This window comes from Podarcis tiliguerta (assembly GCF_965153285.1).
Source record: "Podarcis tiliguerta genome assembly, chromosome: 8".
In the NCBI taxonomy this organism is placed as follows: domain Eukaryota; kingdom Metazoa; phylum Chordata; class Lepidosauria; order Squamata; family Lacertidae; genus Podarcis; species Podarcis tiliguerta.
Window position 1 is genome coordinate 82,461,579 of NC_139541.1, and position 20,519 is coordinate 82,482,097.

Genomic DNA, 20,519 nt, shown 5'->3' on the forward strand with positions numbered 1-20,519 from the left:
ACAATTTATTACTTATACCCTGCCCATCTGGCCAGGTCTTCCCAGCCACTCTGGGTGGCTTCCAACAGAATATTAAAAAACGATAAAGAATCAAACATTAAAAACTTCCTTAAACTGGGCTGCCTTCAAATGTCGAAGAAGAAGAAGAAGAAGAAGAAGAAGAAGAAGAAGAAGAAGAATTATTTATTATTTGTACCCCGCCCATCTGGCTGGGTTTCCCCAGCCACTCTGGGCAGCTTCCATAGAAACCAAAAATACACTAAAATATCACACATTAAAAACTTCCCTGAACAGGGCTGCCTTAAGATGTCTTCTGAATGTCAGGTAGTTATTTATCGCTTTGACATCTGATGGGAGGGCGTTCCACAGGGCGGGCGCCACTACCGAGAAGGCCCTCTGCCTGGTTCCCTGTAGCTTTGCTTCTCGCAATGAGGGAACCGCCAGAAGGCCCTCGGCGCTGGACATCAGTGTCCGGGCTGAACAATGGGGGTGGAGATGCTCCTTCAGGTATACTGGGCCTTTAAAGTTTAGGACTTTAAAGGTCAGCACCAACACTTTGTGTAGTGCCCACAAGAGTCTCACCACCAGTTTGCAAAAGGGCCCCACAAGGTCCACGTCAGAGCTTTCCAAACCTTTCATGTTGGTGACACACTTTTTAGGCATGCATCATTTCGCAACGCAGTAATTCGGTTATACTACTAGAAAACCGGAGGTTAAACTAACCCCTTTCCAGCCCCAGGAGGAGCGCAGGGAGCGTTCACGTGACACACTGCATCCAACACACGAATGTGTCTCAACACACAGTTTGGAAAGCTCTGGTCCGTGTGGCCTTTTGTAAGTTGTTGACTGATGGACAACTCCCATCAGCCTCAGCTGCAGTGTCAATTCTTGGCCAAGGCCAAAGCCAGGATGAAGGCTCTTCCAATGAAGGGCTCTCCTGTGCCACCTTTCAAAACCCACCTTTTCCCAAAACGACTTGCTCATCGTTTCCCTCCATGGTTCCCTTACATTGCTGGTAGTTCCCTGTTCTTGCAGTAGGATCTCACGTCCTGCTCACTTGTTTCTTGGGTGTAGTGTCATAGAAAATCATAGAATCATGGAAAATCATAGAATCATAGAGTTGGAAGAGACCACAAGGGCCATCGAGTCCAACCCCCTGCCAAGCAGGAAACACCATCAGAGCACTCGACATATGGTTGTCAAGCCTCTGCTTAAAGACCTCCAAAGAAGGAGACACACTCCTTGGCAGCAAATTCCACTGTCGAACAGCTCTTACTGTCAGGAAGTTCTTCCTAATGTTTAGGTGGAATCTTCTTTCTTGTAGTTTGGATCCATTGCTCCGTGTCCGCTTCTCTGGAGCAGCAGAAAACAACCTTTCTCCCTCCTCTATGTGACATCCTTTTATATATTTGAACATGGCTATCATATCACCCCTTAACCTCCTCTTCTCCAGGCTAAACATGCCCAGCTCCCTTAGCCGTTCCTCATAAGGCATCGTTTCCAGGCCTTTGACCATTTTGGTTGCCCTCCTCTGGACACGTTCCAGTTTGTCAGTGTCCTTCTTGAACTGTGGTGCCCAGAACTGGACACAGTACTCCAGGTGAGGTCTGACCAGAGCAGAATACAGTGGCACTATTACTTCCCTTGATCTAGATGCTATACTGTCATGTGGCTTAGTTTCATGCTGCCCACAGACCCTTTGTTATAGAATCATAGAATTGTAGAGTTGGAAGGGACCCTGAGTGTCTTTCAGTCCAACCCCTGCAATGCAGGGATCTCAGGTAAGCATCCATGGCAGATGGCCTTCCAACCTCACCTTTAAAACCCCCAAGGAAGGAGAGTTCGCAGTCTCCAGAGGGAGTCTGTTCCACTGTTGAACAGCTCTTACTGTCATAACGTTCTTCCTGATATTTAGCCAGAAACTCATTTTTTTTGTAACTTGAAGCTATTAGTTCAAACAAAATAATAATAATAATAATAATAATAATAATAATAATAATAATAGCTATTGCACCCATGCGGGAACCCCCAAAACTCTGCCTGTTCCCACGAGGCAGAAAATCAACTGGGGATCTTGAAGGGGGAAGTGATTTGGAGACAGTTTCCTGTCGCTAAGAAGGAGCATCAGTTGTGTAAAGTATACCAGCTGGAAGTTCCATTATCACCAGCATAGCCTTAATGAACACAAAGTAAAGCATTGATATGGACAGATATTATGCCCCAAACTACTTGCTGGGTGTCCCCACCCTGAACTTTTTAGGCTGGCTACAGGGATGCGGGTGGCGCTGTGGGTTAAAAACCAAAGAGCCTAGGACTTGCTGATCAGATCAGCAGTTCGAATCCCCGCGACGGGGTGAGCTCCCGTTGCTCGGTCCCTGCTCCTGCCAACCTAGCAGTTCAAAAGCATGCCAAAGTGCAAGGAGATAAATAGGTATCTACTTCGGTATCTACTTCCCGCTCTGGCGGGAAGGTAAATGGCATTTTCGTGTGCTGCTCTGGTTCGCCAGAAGCAGCTTAGTCATGCTGGCCACATGACCCGGAAGCCGTACGCCGGCTCCCTCGGCCAGTAAAGCGAGATGAGCGCCGCAACCCCAGAGTCGGCCACGACTGGACCTAATGGTCAGGTGTCCCTTTACCTTTACAGGGCAGCCAAGCAGGGCTTTTCTTATGTTGCAAGTGATAATCTGTGCAAGCCATGCACCAGCTCAAAGCATCTGCCCCAAACACCCTTCAGTTTTCTGCCATGTTTATTATTACTGGATCTTAAGCATATGGTTTTGGTCAAATGTTTGTTTGTTTTTTAAGCTGATGTGAGGTTTTTTTTAAAATTGCATAGACTAACTCATTTAAAATATGAAGGTGCAGCAAAAATGCAAGTGATACTTTCACAAGTCGTTGGGCACATATTTATTAAAATATGTGCACGAGAGGCAATTCATCATTTCACTCGGCAGAGGGCGCCCTTGTGGGCAGAACGTCGTCGGAGTCTCTTGTCTTAGAATCTCCTCCTCTTTCAACTCGGCGCCACCTTGAGTTCAACCAATCACTGCTCCTCTGTATCCTACCTCTCTGCCCATCGCTATCACGCATGCGCATAATACCCTAAAATACCCTAAAAGGTGCAGTCTTCAAGGCAGTAAAAAGTTCGGTTCCCATTGGCCATCGATGTTATCCGCCATTTGCGGGGCAAAACTGGTAGAAATAGCTATAGTGGAGTAAGGTTTAAGAGGTAGGAGAGAGAGAAATCAGGAGGCAGAAGTGCAGTGCTTTCAAATAACCACTATGCGCCGAGGACCTTTTTTTGTTGTTGTTCGATTTAAAAATGAAATAAAATACTATTCCCCCATTGGCCCGCACGCTGAAAAAGCCGATTGAGAGCCGGAAGTGAGGACCGCCCAGACAGAGGAAAGTCGGGGGCGTTCCTCTACGACGGGAAACCTGTGCCGCATGCGCCGTGCAGTCGGACGGCTTGCTCTTTCCCGTCAGCCCTTGCGCGATATAAATACCTACGTCCCGCTCGTCCAGCGTTCATTTCTAGGCGCGCGGGAGGAAGAGGTAGGTGGTGGAGCTGCTGCTTCCGCCTTAAAGAGCGGTAAGCGCGGCCGTTTAAGCTCGCCAGAAGCAATAAGTTAGGGAAGGTAACAATTATTAGTGATTATTTAAGCTGTTTTTATGATTGCAGCGTTTTGACATCTTGATAAATGAAAGAATAGAGCCAAGTCAGAGGCTGATTCTCTGATCCAGTGTTTTAAATATTTTCCCCGGCGCTCACCCTTGTGAAATGTTAAGAAAGCAAGGCGAGGCTGCGCTCCGTCTTGTGTTTTTACGAGATTTCTGACGGGCAGAACGTCAACAGCGAAACATTCAGTGATTAGACTTTCCCTGTTGAATTTCCACCTGTTTCTGGAATTTCAAAGTTGAAGGAGCACCGTCGTTGCAGTTAGTGCTTCGGAAAACTCCATAACATAATTATTGGGAGAGGGAGAGTCCCTGTGCCTTGAAAGTGTGTGGCGGCAGGCAGAAATTCAACAGGTGCAGCAAGTCGGGGTGTGCTTTGGAGGACAACAGCTGGCATGGGTGGCAATTTGCTTTTGAGGTCTGGGAAGAATGGTGCCCTGCAGCAACCCTTCCTCTGCTTGCAGTTTGCTGGTTTCCATCTGGGATTCCTCTTGGCTTGTCTGCGCTTGGGAAGAAAGCTATGAGCAGCCTCATCCCTACCCGTTTCATGGATGTCTTCTTTGTGAAGTTCTGTTAAACTTGCAAGGCAAATTGGATTTTTCTTACTCCTCTAAAAAGTTTAATTGTTTAATTATTTTCTCACCTTTTCTTAAAGGAGCTCAAGGCAGCTAAAAAAGCCAATGCAATTCTGGGCTGCATCAATAGGAGTATAGCATCTAGATCAAGGGAAGTAATAGTGCCACTGTATTCTGCTCTGGTCAGACCTCACCTGGAGTACTGTGTCCAGTTCTGGGCACCACAGTTCAAGAAGGACACTGACAAACTGGAACGTGTCCAGAGGAGGGCAACCAAAATGGTCAAAGGCCTGGAAGCGATGCCTTATGAGGAACGGCTAAGGGAGCTGGGCATGTTTAGCCTGGAGAAGAGGAGGTTAAGGGGTGATCTGATAGCCATGTTCAAATATATAAAAGGATGTCACATAGAGGAGGGAGAAAGGTTGTTTTCTGCTGCTCCAGAGAAGCGGACACGGAGCAATGGATCCAAACTACAAGAAAGAAGATTCCACCTAAACATTAGGAAGAACTTCCTGACAGTAAGAGCTGTTCGACAGTGGAATTTGCTGCCAAGGACTGTGGTGGAGTCTCCTTCTTTGGAGGTCTTTAAGCAGAGGCTTGACAACCATATGTCAGGAGTGCTCTGATGGTGTTTCCTGCTTGGCAGGGGGTTGGACTCGATGGCCCTTGTGGTCTCTTCCAACTCTATGATTCTATGACTTGGTGTACGTGGTTCTCCCTTCTTCCCATTCCATCCACGCTAGCATGATCCTAGGTTTGATTTAAAAGCTTTTTTTCTGCTTGCTAGGGTCCTCTTAACAGCTTATACATGAGCATATCGCTGTGCTGATGTGTGGGGAGAAACCTTTCAACTTTGATCATTTCAAGCAAGATTGTATTTAAAAGCTATATGAGGCTCTGAAGCATCAATATTCAATCTGCAAAGATACAGATTTTCCTAACAGTGGTTGCCCTAATCCAGGCATCCCCAACCTGCAGCCCTCCAGATGTTTTGGTCTACAACTCCCATGATCCCTAGCTAACAGGATGAGTGGTTAGGGATGATGGGAATTGTAGTCCAAAACATCTGGAGGACCGCAGGTTGGGGGTGCCTGCTCTAATCATTGTGAGGCTTTATAGCTTTCCTGAAACCAAGCATTTATAAACAAAGACAAGTTTGGTCATAAATGTTTGTGCAGTGTATTCTTGGATACTAGGTTGTACATAGGGATGCGGGTGGCGCTGTGGGTTAAACCACAGAGCCTAGGACTTGCCGGTGAGCTCCCGTTGCTTGGTCCCTGCTCCTGCCAACCTAGCAGTTCAAAAGCACGTCAAAGTGCAAGTAGATAAATAGGTACTGCTCCGGCGGGAAGGTAAATGGCGTTCCGTGTGCGGCTCTGGTTCACCAGAAGCGGCTTAGTCATGCTGGCCACATGACTCAGAAGCTGTTTGCCAGCTCCCAATGGCCAATAAAGCGAGATGAGCGCTGCAACCCCAGAGTCGGTCATGACTGGACCTAATGGTCAGGGGTCCCTTTACCTTTACCTTAGGTTGTACATTGCTTGGTTCCAGTGGTACTGTATGAATCTGTGTTTCAGGCAGTTGTAATGCACTAATGTGCTCTTTTGTTTTGTGGCCAGAAAGCCTTGAGAACCTCATTGGATGCTGCTGAAGAGTGCATTTGATCCACAGGTGAACATGTCTGGTTTGGAAATGCAAGGTACTGGAGAATTTTTTTCTGTTTGGTTTTAAGATTACTACCCAGACTAGACTTCATCAACCTGGTGCAATCCAGATGTTTTGAACTACAGCTCTTATTGGCCCCAGTCAGCATGGCCAGTAGCCAAGAATGATTGGGAGTTGCAGTCCAGCAATAACTGAAAGGCACCTGGTTGGGAACACTTTCAAAGGTAGGAATAATAATAATAAATAATAAATTTTATTTATATCCCGCCCTCCCCAGCCGAATCCGGGCTCAGGGCAGCTAACAACAATAAAATAGTGCAACAGTATGATTTTATGTGAATGGAATATCTGCAGACTCTTGGACTTTAGTTACCAGTAAACATTTACAGTTACATTTGAAGCACTTGCTTTCTTGTAGCAATGTAGTTTAGCGGTTACTGGTAGCTATGAGGGGTAAACTACAGTGCCCATAATTCTTTGAGTGTGTGTCTGTGATTAGAATGTACTTGGAAGGTAAAGTGTTTACACCATGGGTAGCCAAACCAAGGCCTGGGGGCCGGATCCAGCCCAATCACTTTCTAAATCCAGCCCCTGGACGGTTCATGAATCAGCTTGTTTTTACATGAGTAGAATGTGTGCTTTTATTTAAAATGCATCTCTGGGTTATTTGTGGGGCAAAGTTCTCCCCCCCCCCCAAGTATAGTCTGGCCCCCCACAAGGTCTGAGAGACAGTGGACTTGCCCCCCTGCTGAAAAAGTTTGCTGACCCCTGGTTTATATAGCCCCCTTCCCAGTTATGTCTAAGGGAGAAGGCTTTTCTTTAGTCTATTGAAACCTTACTCTGTTATGGTAAGGTTACCAGATGTCTCTGTTTCCCAGGGACAGCCCCTAGATTTACAAATCGGTCCCCTGAGAAAATCCATCCTCGAAATGTCCCTGGGTTTAATTTAATGTCCCTGAATTTATATTTTAAGTGTTGTAGATGTATAAGATAACTGTAAATTATTCTTACATGGCATTCTCTTTGGAAGGAAACAACTCATTCTTGAATTTCTCTTTGGAATTAGTAGGGAATGAATGTTGTGTGATTGGTTCAACGGTACAAGACACATCAATATGTATATCGAAGTGTGATTGGCTAGCTGCTATCACATGGTTTTCTCTCGAAATGTGATTGGCTCGCTGCCAGCTCGCGCTTGTTTTCACATCTCACTTCCATTTTCCTCTTCCTCTTTTATTCTGTTGCTTTTCCCAGTGTTGAGTGTTTGTTTTTGGCAGTATCGGCAGCCTTTTAATACATTCACGTGTACTTTTTGTAATTTATATTGTAGTTATTGAAGCTACTAAGACGTCAAAGAAACGAAAATGTGTGGTGAATGATTTGATACTAAAGGATTTTCCATTTATCAGAAGAGGAGTGAAGGAACATTCTGCATTTTGTTCACTATGTGAAGTAACTTTTACCGTTGGAAGTGGCGGGCGAACCTCAGTCGTTGAACATGTTGCAACTAAAAGACATAAAAGCTCCTTGATTCGGGAAAGTAGCAACTCAACGAACGTATCAACATACTTTACGACGATTGTGCCAGATCAAAGTGAAATAAACATTGCCCTTCAAGAAGGAACTTTCGCATTTCATACCATGAGGCATTACCACAGTTTCAAGTCTATGGACTGTACTTCCAGCTTGGTTAAGAAATTCATGTGTTCCAGAACAAAAGTTGAAGCCATTGTCAAACATGTGATTGCTCCCTGGGCGATTGCCGAGGCGGTAGAAGAAAGCAATAGAGCTTCTTTTGTAACTATACTTCTAGATGCTTCAAATCATTGCAATACAAAATTGCTGCCAATTATTGTTCGCTACGTACATGTGAATGCTGAGAAAGCTGTATCCATCCGTAATAAAATTGTGGACTTTGTTGAAATTACGGGGGAAACAGCTGAAATAATATACACGGCCTCATTTGAAACAATCCAGCATCTTGGTTTGGAGCATAAAGTGGTAGCGGTTTCAGCAGACAATACGAACACTGACTTTGGCGGTTTGAAGAAGAAAGGTTCAAACAATGTCCTCACCAAAATGAAGGAAGGTTTGGGAAAGAATATTCTCTGCTTGGGGTATAACGCTCAAATGATACGTAACAGTGCACATTCCGCAATAAATTCAATCCCTGTTGATGTTGAAGGACTTGTGGTAAAGATTTTTGGTTATTTTCACATATTTACAGTGAGGGTAGAACATCTAAAAGAGTTTTGCGAGTTTGTAGGACAGGAACACAAGAATATTCTTAGCTATAGCAATGTCAGATGGCTTTCGCTGCTGCCAGCCATCAGAAGGATCTGTGAAAATTATGCTGCCTTGAAATCCTTCTTTCTGTCTGAGGAGAAATGCCCGACCCTGCTGAAAAAGTGGTTCAGTGATCCTTGCACCGATTTGTGGATGAATTTTGTTGCTTCGACTCTGCCTCTTTTCCACGATTCCATACTCCAAGCCGAAGGAGAGGAAGTAACAGCGGTGGAATCTTGCATGATTCTCAACATTTTGATCCAGAAACTTCAGGCTAGGAGTGATGACAAGTTTATCCCCATCTCAGTGAGGAAACTTTTGCCATCTCTCGAAGAAGGTGGTTCTTGCACGCAGGAAGAATTTCTCACCATATCAAAAGACTTCTACACTACTGCTGTTGAATACCTAACTGCTTGGCGCTCCCACTCTGAAGATATTAGGTGTATGGAGTGCATTTTGCTTCGGACTTGTCCACAGAGAGAAAACTTTGAAGAGTGTCTCCAATATTTTTCACCAAGAGTAGGAGGCGTTGGTCTAAGTGAGGATCATTTATTTGATGAAATTTCTTCTTTGAAAGAATATGTATCAAAAGAAAAGATAACTAAGTGGAATGAAGATGGTGCTGATGTGTGTTCAAGGTGGAGTGACGTTTTCTCATTCTTCTCTCAGAAGATGATCCCCTATCCCCAGCTACAAAAGTTGGTTCAACTCTGTCTCTGTCTACCAGGAAGCAATGCTGCAGTGGAGAGAGTGTTTTCTTCCATGAACATGATGTGGACATCTCAGAGGTCAAGGCTTGATATTGACACAATCAAAGCTATGCTAGCGGTCCAAAGTAACTTTGCCATGGATTGCCAGGAATTTGCAACAAAACTGGAGTCAAGAAGAGGTCTTCTCAGCAAGGTGCACTCCTCGGAACAATACAACTAGTCAGGAACAAAGGTAACTCTTCAATTTCATCAATGTAGTTGTTTTAATGTATTATCTTAGTAGTAAAGGCGGACTTCCTATCGAGCTGTCATTCCGACTGAAGCTGAAAAGTGTCCCCGGATTCATTGAAAAAAATCTGGTAACCTTATGTTATGGAGCACATCAATTGTCTCCATCTGCAAAAAAAGGTTTTGCTCCTTGGACTTGACCCTTGGGAGTTGGGGGCACCAGTATTTTGAGAGCACTTATCCCTTGCTGCCCCAGAGACATGAAATCTTCTAGCAATGGACGCACTTCATCATGCTGTCAACCCAACGGGGATCTCTGGAGAGGCTGCTCTGTCCATGTGGCATATGGGAGCGTAGGCCTTTGGGCTCTGTGACGTATAGTCCCCTTCCACACCGTTGGAGAGCAAGCTGGGCCCTCTGAGTTCCGCAACCTGCATATTCCTCCTTCTGCTCTGAGCACAGTGATGGAGGAGATAAACCACGAAGGAGACATTGCTTCACTTGGGTAGTGTTTGCTTACTGTAACCGTTGCTTTGTGCTAGTGGCATTGTTAAAAAGTTGTGTTCAATCCAGTGCTGCTTAAACCCTTGGGAGTGAGGTCCACTTATAAACATAATTTACTTAGGAACACAGGAAGCTGCCTTATACAGTGGTACCTCGGGTTAAGTACTTAATTTGTTCCGGAGGTCCGTTCTTAACCTGAAACTGTTCTTAACCTGAAGCACCACTTTAGCTAATGGGGCCTCCTGCTGCTGCCGCGCTGCCAGAGCACGATTTCTGTTCTCATCCTGAAGCAAAGTTCTTAACCTGAAGCACTATTTCTGGGTTAGTGGTGTCTGTAACCTGAAGCGTATGTAACCTGAAGCGTGTGGGTTTTTAAATGGCGTCCGGCACACTTCCCTGTGCCTTTCTGCTCGTGCTGATTTAAAACGTGAGCCCTTTGTTGCTTTTAGCAGAGTTATTCACAGCGGCAGGAAACGTTGCCTCGTGTGTGGGTAATAAATCAGACTGAACGCAGGCTTCTTGCTTATCTCTATCAGTCTTTAATTGCATTGAAAAACATCGCAAATTTTCCCCGGCGAGAGAGCAGACATCCTTCTCGCCTTTCAGCAAAAACGAAAGGGACTTCACACACAAAGAAAGATTCCCGTATGTGAACTAAACCACGCCTCAGAATGTGAGACGTAACACAGAACTGTTAACCCTGTAAGTTCTGATTCTCCTCACAAAGCGTATGTAACCCAAGGTACCACTGTACTGAGTTAAGACCAGGGGTCGACAACTTAAGGCTTAACTGGCCCCTGAGCTGCCCGCTTGGTGAGTCCCTGCACGCTGTGCTAAAGCAGTGCGGCGCACGGACTCTTCTGCGGCTCTGGAAATCGCTTCTGCACATGCCCAGACGCCGGAAATTGCTTCTGCGCAAACACAATTTCCGGCGACACAGACATGCGCAGGCACAATTTCTGGCGTCACACTGCACTAGCCCGGCCCACGGAGGATCTCTGCAGGAGTGAACTGGCCCATGCCCAGTAACCCTTGCTGACCCCTGGTTAAGACTGTTGGTCCAGCAAACTCAATGCTGTCTACACTGACTGGCAGGGGCTGCCCATGGATTCAGGCAGTGGTCATTACCAGCCCTACCTAGGGAGGCCAAGGATTGAATATGGAACCTTCTGCATGCAAAACAGATAGTCTACCACTGAGCTGAGCCCCTTCTATTATTAGTTATTGAACTTATAAGTACAGTGGTACCTCGGGTTACTTACGCTTCAGGTTACAGACGCTTCAGGTTAAAGACTCCACTAACCCAGAAATAGTGCTTCAGGTTAAGAACTTTGCTTCAGGATGAGAACAGAAATCGTGCTCCAGCGGCACGGCAGCAGCAGGAGGCCCCATTAGCTAAAGTGGTGCTTCAGGTTAAGAACAGTTTCAGGTTAAGAACAGACCTCCGGAACGAATTAAGTACTTAACCAGAGGTACCACTGTATCCTACAGGCCGCCTAGCAATATTTTTAAGAGCTTAAGTAAAAAAAAGTTATTATAAAAAGACATGCAATTCATAGAAATCAACATCTTTCCCCAATAACAGCAGCAAAAAGCTCTGGTGGCACAAGCAGCTAAGCTTTCTAGTCTATCTCCTCTCGCTGAAAAAGAAAATAAAAGACTCTTGCGTTCAAATTTAACACTGGACAATTGCATATTATATATTCCATGTTTTAATTAACGTGTTGGCATTAGAGCATATATTGCTTATATAAATAGAATTTAATAGGCTGGGGGTCTGTAACTAAGTTGCTCCAAGAGGATCCACGACATAAGTGCTGTGGGCCCGTCATGAATTTTCTTTAAACTCCCTAGAAATTGGGGGGGGGGGGGAGGAGACGACACAGACACACACTCATTGTGTGACCAGCCCAGGAATACATTGGGACTCCCAGTTTGAGAAGCAGTTGTCTTAACTCTTGTACAATTTTGTTCTTCCCATTCTAGTGCACTTGAAAGTTCATTGCATGCTGTTGGAATGGCCACATAATCCTGAAGTGGGTATGTACAGCAGTTTTGACTCCCTAGGTATTCATGAGAATGATTAATTTTTCCTATTTGCCTTTTGTGGACCGGTGTGTGGTGTGTGTGTCGGTCGTCAAGACCACTGTGGGGTGTTGTCTTTATAAACACCACTGTGAAAATTATGCTGTACTCTTAGGTTTAGACTAAAAGTGCATTGAAATATAAAATGCTGTCTTGGGATAAGCAGTTCTGAAAGAACATCAGCCATGTTGGACTACAGTGCCCATTATTCCAGGCCATTGGCAATGCTGGCCTAGAGATTAGACAGCTTTCTACAAATGCACTTGCCATTCATCCTGCTGTCAACCCAATGGGGAAAACTGGAAAGGCTGCATGGCCTTTGTGATGTATAGTCCTCTTCCATGCCGTTGGAGAGCAAGCTGGGCCCTCGTGGTCTGCAACCGGCATATTCCTACTGCTTCTCTGAGTCTTCAGGCAGTGATTGAGGAGATAAACTATGAAGGAGACATGTGCCTGTTTACTGCTTCATTCATAAACCCTTATTAAATCTGGTAGGCTTCCTATTGGATCTGGTTGGCCACTTGGAGAATAGGATTCTGGATTGGCCGGGCATTTGGACCGATCCAACAGGGCTCTTGTGTTCAATTTTTACCTTGCTCTTTTTTGAGTTTTCGGTACTATGGCACGAGGGGTGTGAAAAATTGAGGCACTTAATGGCCTTGTAAGAGACATATGCACCACAGTTTTATGTCATGATTGTGTTAATAAGCCTAAGCTTATGGTTCCTGGTTGGAAAAACCTATGGGAGCCACAGATATTTTGAGTCTTACGGTTAATATTACGTTTTCATCCTTACCTATGCACGTGTTTTAAACAGCACACTTGGGCTTGTTCAAGTTGGTCCTTGCATATGCTCATAATTTCAATGTTTGTGCAGTGACTAGTCTGAAGTCTTTACACAGGGGTCTGTTTCTTTATTCATTTTTTACATTGGAATGATTGAGGTCCTGCTTTTTATTGATGTGTACTGGATTGCTTTCCCTCCCTCAATTATTTTTTCATTGCTTTCTCCACAAAGTCTCAAAGTGACATACAAGGTCTGTACAATGCAAAAAAGCCTTAAAATCTGTTAAAAATATTTATATGCTGATTTTATGTTCAGGAAGCCGAGAACCAAAAACAGCCTGTTGTATGTTTTTGTTTATTAGGCCGTTGTGGATGGAAGAATAACAACCTGGGGGGAAAGAGCTGGAGAAGATGCTGAGAATGCGGTCTTGTGAAAGCAGAAGCTATTTAAGTGTAGGTCAGAAGAGAACAGAGTCCTACAGATCAACAGAACAGTCCTGGAGAAATGGCTAGCTTTGGTCTCCAGTACGCCTTCAAGACTACAATTCCCATCATCCCTGGTTGCCGACCCTGCTGGAGGGATTCGGAAGGCCCTAACATTGACAGGGCACTATGATGGCCTTCTCTGGCAGCAACAGGGTGGAAGAAAAGCTGCAATGCTGTGGATACTAATATGAGCAAGAATGATCTCCAAAGCCTTAATGCGGAGAACTATCATCTTGCTTTCCCCCCTGATTAGCAGTTGCTGCCATAGCGGTAACAAACCAGCAAGATATGTGACACACTCTGCTTGTGTGCTGTGAGCAAAGGTGGTTGCGGGAAATTCTTGAATGGGGACAAAGATAATGTTCCACAACCAAATTAACCGGTTGGGATGAAGCTGTTTTCTGCACTTGCAGAATTTAACATCTGGCCATTGGTGGAACATTGGGCGAGTTTTAATTCAGTTGTCTTAGATGCCAGACACGTGTGTTTGTTTCATCACACTTAACTCTGCTAGCATTGCAGATACCATGTTTCCCCTTCTGAAAAGTGTTGTTTAAAGATGTATATATATTGGGAAAAGTAATTGTTTACATTACTTTGTGTTTTGATGTTTCGTCTGCCTTCAGAAGTATATGTTACACCCATTTGTAGAAAATCAGTGGTTTGACCAATTTCTCCATTCCAACGCCATTTTGCCCTTAAGGAAAGGACTCTTTTCCCTCCCGCCATAATCCGTCAAGCGTGAGGACATGATACCTGCGGGAAGTGCCTGGGGTAACAGTTGCTGAGCAGGTAGTTTCCAAAAGCCCATCACCGGACTTGCCCCAGGTTATGGATGTGCAAAGGGAGCTCTATTGCCCTTTGATGGTGGGTACTTGAGAGGTGCCTGGGAATGTTTTGCCTATGCTAATCTTGTACCCAGGACTTGTCTGGACATGTTTGCCAAGGTTGAACTAGCGTAAACCCGGTCTACCCCTCCCCTTTTGTGACATGTCAGTGATGTAAAGATGATGTAGCAATGGTGCTGTACGAACTGTATTCTGGAATGTTGTGGGAAGTTTTAAAAGCCAATGTCACCCCACGCTCTGGGTTCTTACTGCTGTTTGAACCTGTTGCGCAACAATAAAGGATCTAAGTCTGCTGTTTTGCTCCAAATTACTTGGCAGGAACATCCTCCTTTTACTGACCGCATGGACCTGCGGCGGACTTGGACTCTGACAAGCTGGGCTGTTGAGTAGTCTCTCACCCCGGAATGTTTCCTTATCACTTTGAATGTTCCCGCAGAGGAACTGGAAGGCACGACTCCAATCCTGGGCCCACTGGGAGAGATGTTAGGTGGATTGCAGTGAGAAACAAGCCCTCATTTCAGAAGAGAAGGTGGCAGAGGGGCATATGCACACAGCCTCGCGCCCCCCCCCCCAGCATGCAGCATCCCAGTTCAGAGCCAAGGAGCCCAAAGAAAGTGACTTGCACCCCTGCCTCTTCCAGGAATCGCCAGCCTCATAAACGTCATCCTCCAGATGGAGGAATATCCACCCATCAAATGGAGGTCATTGGCACAGCTCCTCGTCACCTTCCTGGGGCTGATCTCCACCTCCCTGCAGGAGAAGACCTTCCTCATGAAAATAATAATAATAATAAATTTTATTTATATCCCGCCCTCCCCAGCTGAAGCTGGGCTCCGGGCGGCTAACAACACTAAAATAGTGCAACATTATAAAAATTAATTAAAATCAAAATTGATGGCAACCATAAACTAAAGTTTTGTAAAGATTGCCAAAGGAGGGAGTCAGGCTGCACCCTGACCAAAGGCCTGGTGGAACAGCTCTGTCTTGCAAGCCCTGCAGAAAGATGTCAAGTCCTGCAGGGCCCTTGTCTCTTGTGACAGAGTGTTCCACCAGGTTGGAGCCGCAGCCGAAAAAGCCCTGGCTCTAGTTGAGGCCAGCCTAACCTCTCTGAGTCCTGGGACCTTCAGGATGTTTTAATTTGCAGACCGTAAGTTCCTCTGTGGGGCATACCAGGAGAGGCAGTCCCGTAGGTACGAGGGTCCTAGGCCGTATAGGGCTTTGAAGGTTAAAACCAGCACCTTAAACCTTAAAAGAGGGGTCCTGATCCCCACCGTCTGTGCCAATGACCCTCCTGCTACCTCTGCCACTGTCTTGGTTTCAGAGAGGCACAGCTCCTTCTCAGCACTATGGAGGCACATGCTGAGATGGCCACCTTGGACCTCCTTTTGTACCCTGACACCTTTGACCAGGGATTACCGTATTTTTCGCTCTTATAATATGCACCCGACCGTCAGGCTATCCCTGAAGCCAGGAGAGCAAGAGGGATAGCTGCGCAGCCTGCATTCGCTCCATAAGACGCACACACATTTCCCCTTACCTTTTAAGAGGGGAAAAGTGTGTCTTACAGAGCGAAAAATACGGTATATGCCCTGGTGAGGTAAGAGGAAGAGCATAGTGATCTTCAAACATTTTGGCAAAGAAGCAGAACTCGTTCATGGCATGGCGTGTGAATGTGCTTCTCTTTGCTGGGGTTTCTGGGATGCCCTCGCCTTCGCTCACAAGACCCTGTTAGTTACACATTTCAGGGGCTCCAGCAGTGCTGGATTCCTGGGTTGGCTGCATACATCATTTCAGCTCTGAAAAATAAGCGCTTTGCCAGGGTGCCAGAAGTCGCTGCAGCCATCTTCCTGGAGGTGAGGGGATTTGGTGTGGAAGGAAGAGTGCAGACAAATGGGTAGAGCAAAGAGCCCCATGTTCCGTGTCTGCCGAATGTGGGCTGTGGAGTCTTTCTCCTGTGTCTTTCCCAGAGGGAAATGTCTTCCCAGTAACAGAAGCATTAGCCCTAGGGTCCCACACCCCTCTCCATCCTCCATGCAAGAAGCAAGAGGCATCGTCACCACTCAAGGGCACACCCAGGCAAAATCTCTGCAGGGCAGGGCCAGTGAAGAGGTTCCCTGTTGGAAGGGAGTTAGCCTCAGGACCATCCCAAGGACCAGCTAGATATCTGGAGGGCCACATTCAGCCTCTGGGTGTGAGGTCCCTCTGCTCTATGCCATGGTCAGGGCAACATGCCTCTGTCTCCCAATGCCTGCGCCACTCGCAGCACACCTAGACTATGTCAGGAGTTCAGCCTACACCCGAGTAGGACTCTGGCAGAGACACATGCCCGACTGGCATGTTCCCTCCCTCCTGGTCGATCATTCGGGAGCTTCATAAGCTTTCTTCAGCCTGAACATCACAGCGACTGATGCCAACTGACACCGGCACGCTTAGGGACCCCCAGAGTTTGCGCAACTTGCGCATGACAGACCTCAGCAACTCAGTATTTGGCTAATCTACTTTAAAGGTAAAGGTAAAGGTACCCCTGCCCATACGGGCCTGTCTTGACAGACTCTAGGGTTCTGCGCCCATCTCACTCAAGAGGCCGGGGGCCAGCGCTGTCCGGAGACACTTCCAGGTCACGTAGCCAGCGTGACAAGCTGCATCTGGCGAGCCAGCGCAGCACACGGAACGCCGTTTACCTTCCCGCTGGTAAGCGGTCTCTATTTATCTACTTGCACCCGGGAGTGCTTTCGAACTGCTAGGTGGGCAGACGCTGGGACCGAACAACGGGAGCGCACCCCACCGCGGGGATTCGAACCGCCGACCTTTCGATTGGCAAGCCCTAGGCGCTGAGGCTTTTACCCACAGCGCCACCCGCGTCCCTTTATTTACATATAAATAAATAATCTACATTATTTACATATAAACACACACGGACAGACAGCGACAGACTAGCATCAGACAGCGAAGAGAAAAAGAACAAAGGACAATAGTCCCACTTCACAGAACACAATAACACAAACATCCTGTCTCCTTCACTTCCCACTCTGTGGAGGCGAAACATATACCCTCATGTGAAAGACAACAATCCTATGATTGCAATCATGGATCAGGAATTCTAACAGACTAGACCCTGGGAGCTAAGTCCACTGGAAATGTCCATCTTCACTTACTGCCAGGAAATCATCAGAAGCCATATTCTCCGCTAAATTAGAAAAGGGTAAGCACAGCAAAGCTATGTACACCTTGTATGCACTGAGGATCAGACTGTTGGGATACTGCCAGGGAGACAAAGTCCATCATGACTCCACGTCGTCTCCGGACGTCCATCGATCTCCCGCAGACACGCAGTATCAGCAATTAGCGACACGAGCTCCAGAAATAGCTTGCCACATTCCAGAGCCAATGCACACTCTATCAGCAGATAATGCACAGCGAAAGATGCACTCAGGAGAGTATTATTTACAAGTTTATTCAGCGTTGGTCAGAACAAAGAAAAACATGACTGCCTGCTTCAGTGTTCAGGCACAGAGAGAGAAACGAAAGCAAAGACACAACATAAACTTCCTACGAACAGGATATACGCAGACTCTGTGACTCATAAAGCCTGCTCCCTTTTAAGGTGGAACGGAAATATCCTAACACAGAGAACCTCAGTTCAAACAGTTGCGTATTCTGTTGCAGGGCAACCACCATTGCTAGCCTAGAATGCACGACCACCATGCCCAGGTTCTAGGAGAGTCCGTGTGGCGGAGTTGTTAGAGTGCCGGACTAGGACCCAGGAGACCAAGGTTCAAATCCCCACAAGGCTCACTGGATTACCTTAAACCAGTCTGACTCACTCTCAGCCTAACCTACCTCACAGGGTTGTTGTGAGGATAAAATGGGGAGAGGGACCTTGAGCTTCTTGGAGAAAAGGTGGGATAGGAATGTCATAAACAAACCAATAAACTACCAGTTGTAGACAGTTTACCCAAACAGCCACACCATATTCTACAGGGTGTTTTTCTTGATGTTCACCTCTGCTTGCTTGTACAACTAAATTGGGAATATCACTTCCAACTTGCCTGCATTGGGACACACCTAGAATCATAGAATCATAGAATCATAGAGTTGGAAGAGACCACAAGGGCCATCGAGTCCAACCCCCTGCCAAGCAGGAAACACCATCAGAGCACTCCTGACATATGGTTGTCAAGCCTCTGCTTAAAGACCTCCAAAGAAGGAGACTCCACCACACTCCTTGGCAGCAAATTCCACTGTCAAACAGCTCTTACTGTCAGGAAGTTCTTCCTAATGTTTAGGTGGAATCTTCTTTCTTGTAGTTTGGATCCATTGCTCCGTGTCCGCTTCTCTGGAGCAGCAGAAAACAACCTTTCTCCCTCCTCTATGTGACATCCTTTTATATATTTGAACATGGCTATCATATCCCCCCTTAACCTCCTCTTCTCCAGGCTAAACATGCCCAGCTCCCTTAGCCGTTCCTCATAAGGCATCGTTTCCAGGCCTTTGACCATTTTGGTTGCCCTCCTCTGGACACGTTCCAGTTTGTCAGTGTCCTTCTTGAACTGTGGTGCCCAGAACTGGACACAGTACTCCAGGTGAGGTCTGACCAGAGCAGAATACAGTGGCACTATAACTTCCCTTGATCTAGATGCTATACTCCTATTGATGCAGCCCAGAATTGCATTGGCTTTTTTAGCTGCCGCGTCACACTGTTGGCTCATGTCAAGTTTGTGGTCAACCAAGACTCCTAGATCCTTTTCACATGTACTGCTCTCAAGCCCGGTGTCACCCATCTTGTATTTGTGCCTCTCATTTTTTTTGCCCAAGTGCAATACTTTACATTTCTCCCTGTTAAAATTCATCTTGTTTGTTTTGGCCCAGTTCTCTAATCTGTCAAGGTCGTTTTGAAGTGTGATCCTGTCCTCTGGGGTGTTAGCCACCCCTCCCAGTTTGGTGTCATCTGCAAATTTGATCAGGATGCCCTTGAGTCCATCATCCAAGTCGTTGATAAAGATGTTGAATAAGACCGGGCCCAAGACAGAACCCTGTGGCACCCCACAAGTCACTCTTCTCCAGGATGAAGAGGAACCATTGATGAGCACCCTTTGGGTCCGGTCAGTCAGCCAGTTACAAATCCACTGAGTGGTAGCATAGTCAAGACCGCATTTTACCAGCTTCTTTACAAGAATATCATGGGGCACCTTGTCAAATGCCTTGCTGAAATCAAGGTAGACTACATCCACTGCGTTCCCTTCATCTACCAGGCTTGTAATACCAGGCTTGTACCACCTGCTAGATTAAAAGCTTCTTTTAAAAAAAGAACTGACTGGCTTTATACTGAAGCTGACTTGCTTTAACAGCAAGCTCTCCAGTATTATCTAGGATTATTTATTGTTGCTTGAAACCTGAGTCTTGCTCCTCAGGAAGCAGACTTGGCAATGCCACCTGTTCATTTCCCCATAAGTAAACAAAGTGTTCCTTTTGGCTGTACCAGAACAGCAAAGAGCAAATTTAACTCCACGCACAACATGGATGGCATATAATTTTTTTAATGTACAGTTTAATGTTTTTATTCTGTTTTCTTTCATGAGTGGGCTCATTCAGTCAGTCAGAAACAGGAAGACAAGTCCTGTCCTCAGGCTTGAAAACTAAATAAGTCAAGACACCCAGCAGAAGGGATATCGAGGACCAAAGTAGAGGAAGAATAATTTTTAACAATGCCCAAAGACTTGAGATGTCGACAGGCATGTAGGGTATAACATTATGATGGCTGACTGGGAACAGTTATGGACCACAGGTATGAAGTTTACGGCATGCAATGCCTTAAAGGAGAATTTAATGAAAATGATTTACAGGTGGTACATAACACCAGTCAAGCTGGCAAAAATCTATCATTTGCCCGATAATAAATGTTGGAAATGTAATGAGACTGAAGGTACTTTCTTTCACCTTTGGTGGACGTGCCCAAGGATTAAGACCTTCTGGGAGATGATATATAATGAAATGAAAAAGGTATTTAAATATACCTTCTTGAAGAAACCAGAGGCCTTTCTCCTGGGCATGGTCGGCCAATTGGTGCCAAGGAAGGATAGAACCTTTTTAATGTACGCCACAACAGCAGCAAGAATACTCATCGCAAAGTATTGGAAGACACAAGATCTACCCACCCGGGAAGAATGGCAGATGAAGCTGATGGACTACATGGAACTGGCGGAAATGACTGGCAGAATCTGAGACCAGGGAGAAGAGTCGGTGGAAGAAGATTGGAAAAAATTTAAAGTATATTTACAGAAATACTTCAAAATTAATGAATGCTAGAAGAATACTGGAATGAAGTTATATGGTTTTAGCAGAAATGTTATAAAGAATTAAGCAAAAACTGATTGTTAATGGGCTAAAGTGGAAAATTTAAAGTTAGACTGTGTTAAGATAAATTATAGAACAAAAAATTGAGAAAGAGGGAAAGGATTTGCTGAATTAGCTAATTTGAACTAGAATACAAAAAAGGGAGGTGTGAGGAAGTCGAGGAAACAAGTAAATGAAAGATAAAGATATGGAAATTGGATGTGTTTTTAAATGTTTTTGTTTTTCTTGTTTTGATGTATTGTTTTTTTTTTGTTTTTCCTTTTATTTTCGATGTATTGTTTGTTAAATTTTTTATTGCTTTTCCCCCCTCATAC

The 20,519-nt window shown here is 45.6% G+C and overlaps 2 long non-coding RNA genes across 5 annotated transcripts in view; one reads left to right on the forward strand and one right to left on the reverse strand.

The window, feature by feature from the left end:
• The window catches only part of LOC310684888, a 239,051-nt gene that overhangs the window by 1,123 nt on the left and 217,409 nt on the right, over positions 1 to 20,519 (reverse strand). The window lies entirely within an intron of this gene.
• On the forward strand, positions 3,527 to 20,429 carry LOC310684830. 4 transcript variants are annotated; one of them, XR_014514841.1, is made up of 6 exons: positions 3,527 to 3,592; positions 5,873 to 5,952; positions 7,249 to 9,146; positions 11,633 to 11,686; positions 12,880 to 13,364; positions 20,029 to 20,429. It is a non-coding gene; the product is annotated as an uncharacterized lncRNA (long non-coding RNA). The 4 variants fall into 4 exon arrangements; XR_014514842.1 differs by lacking the exon at positions 20,029 to 20,429 and having other exon boundaries at positions 3,527 to 3,638; positions 12,880 to 14,158; XR_014514843.1 differs by lacking the exon at positions 20,029 to 20,429 and having other exon boundaries at positions 12,880 to 14,158.